Source organism: Cibotium barometz, chromosome 56 (genome assembly GCF_041138505.1).
Source record: "Cibotium barometz isolate CiBa-2024 chromosome 56, ASM4113850v1, whole genome shotgun sequence".
Lineage (NCBI taxonomy): Eukaryota > Viridiplantae > Streptophyta > Polypodiopsida > Cyatheales > Cibotiaceae > Cibotium > Cibotium barometz.
In genome coordinates, this window is record NC_141101.1 from 30,533,455 (window position 1) to 30,536,044 (window position 2,590).

Genomic DNA, 2,590 nt, shown 5'->3' on the forward strand with positions numbered 1-2,590 from the left:
TAACAGATGTAATCAAAAAGCAAATTGATGGTCAACTTTTAGATGTAGAAAACATAGGAAAGTTCAAGGTGGATTGGTATCTTGGGGGAGATTTGAAGACAATTAAATGCATGATGGGTTGTGCTCAAGGTGCGACATCAAGATGGCCTTGTCCATAGTGCAATGCTTAAATTGATATTCCTAGGCAGAAAAAGACAAATGGAAAAGGTATACAGAAGGTTGGTTCTGTTGGGAAGGATGCCTCAAAAGGTCCCAAGAAGGGAAGAAGCAACAAGAAGATGCAGTAGATCCAACCGAGTCAACTGATGATGAATATTAGGAACAACCAAATGCAAGATGGGTGGAAGGTGTCATGTCTCGTGATATGTTAGGAGAACCAAACATGAATTCAAATTGGAGCCCCATCATTAATTTTCCACTAAAAAATATTCACTTTTGCACACTTCATGCATTCATGAGAATCTTTGATCGATTGCTTAAGTGCCATATCGATTATGCATTCACAATGCCTACACAAGAGAGGAAAGTTGCAGCCCTTGGTAAATTAGAGCAGCACCTGCAGTACCCTTAGCCCCCATAGCACCCCCCATGCTGCCCATTTGCTATTCCAGCTCTGCTCTCTCTCTCTATGACACCATGGTCACCCCAGCTTTGATGTATGCGACAGCAGTATGGTCCCCATGCTTGTCAGCCGCCTCATAAACGCAAATTGAGAGACCACAGATATGTATGATCTCACGCTTGTTCCGCAACAACAAACCATCAGTATCGCTGTTCTACTACCTGACATTGGTATCAGAGCTCTCTGGTGGTAACTTTTTGGTCTCATAGGTCATTTTAGCCTTTTGAAGACGTAAATATAGCATTTCATTTTGTTTCATTTCTCTCTCTCTCTCTTCTTACCGTGCATTGTCACGTCGATGACTTATGAGTTTGTACATTTGCTTCTGCAACAACCACTTCCGACTCCATCCTATCCAAAACTCCGTCTCTAGTGTGTTGATGATATATTTCTTGTCATCCTCAAGTTGATCGCTCCATTGCAAAATAAAGTTAGTTAGTAATTCAAATAAAGTTAGTTAGTAATTCAAATAAAAAACTGTAATTCATATTCTTTATGTTAAATAATACTTACTGCCATGGTATATGAACTCGCTGTAGATAAGACATGCAAAGGTCTCTCATCCGACGTGAGTCTGAAGGTGATGCCAGCTTCGACCTGAAGGATACCCTTGTCAGGCGTGATGTCACATGTGACACCCAAAGTGCCAGTGCACGTGCGCATCGGCACTGGTGGGGGCACTGGTGGTGTGCTACTCTGCCCGACGCCTACGTGCAATACAAACATACGATATATTGAGATGTAAGTTCTTAAAAAGTACTTGATATTTAATCCATAATTGCCATAAAGATATACCTATGGGACGAACGGTCACTAGCCTGTGAATCAGGTGTCACCTGAGTACTAGGAGGTACATCAGGAGTAAGCCGCTGACTCTCGTGATGTGATGTACCTGGGATAGGAGTCCTAAGCAAACAAAGACATAAAAAGGATATATATATTAAGAATTCTATATGTAAAAAAAGGATGACATTACTATTTTATCAATCGAGAAGCTTACCGATGCGCTGTAGTGTGTGCATGAGAAGAAGTCTCCACTCCTGCATGTGGCTGGGAGGATGTACCCTCTCCAGGTCGTACGGGCATACTAAATCTCCCAAGAATCTCAATGGCGCCATCTAAACCCGCATCATCCATCTCCACACAATCTGCCATGGCCTCTGACAGTGTATCTCTAGAAAGTCTAGTGCCTCGTAGCAAAGTCTTGATGATCGCCAGCTACACTTTACGGGTGTGGTCACTCATTGTATCTATTTATTTAAAACAACTATATGTCAAACTAGAGATACATTGTTAGAGGAGAGCCCAATCTATCTAATCACAAACATTGACTAAATAACTCCAAGCAAGATGCATCCACATCTCGAAGTTTGCAAGAGTCATATATGGACTGTTGCAAAGAACGTCGAAGAGTCTTATGTAGGATCCCATAATGTGGCCCATAGCAATGTAACCCTCAAAACATTAAGAGACATTACTTAAGACCCAAGCATCAGAGCTTCTCCATGAATCATAACCTCTCTATCTTACTAACTCGCAATGTGGCCAGGAGCACCCTTTCTCTCTATCTCTCTATGCCCTGTCAGCCCATGATCTTCCTCTCTCCACCTATGCTCTAGAATAGTGATGGTTAGCTACTAGCAGTGTTTGAAGTTCCTTCCTCTCTCCCTCTCACACTATCACCCTTTGCCACTGTAGTGATTGTAGTAGTGCACCTTGTCCATCGCCCATGGGTGATGAAAGTTAATTAGAGGCCATACAAGCTCCTCCTCCTTTCTTGGTCTGTAGTATAAAAACACACACATACTCCTCCTCTTTCCCCATCGTGCGTGCGTGGGCGACTGTTTGTGCAGGGGCTGATGGCATTTGGTCATCCCTTTTTTTTATCAAAGGTCGAAGAATTTTTTTTTAAAAAAATTAATGAGCTTGGACCTTGGTCCCACACAAAGCTATAATAAGGGTTATACC

The 2,590-nt window shown here is 42.3% G+C and overlaps 1 pseudogene; it reads right to left on the reverse strand.

Moving 5' to 3' along the window:
• Positions 1-899: 899 nt before the first annotated feature.
• LOC147607115 (uncharacterized) lies at positions 900-1,867 on the reverse strand (annotated as a pseudogene).
• Positions 1,868-2,590: the final 723 nt, after the last annotated feature.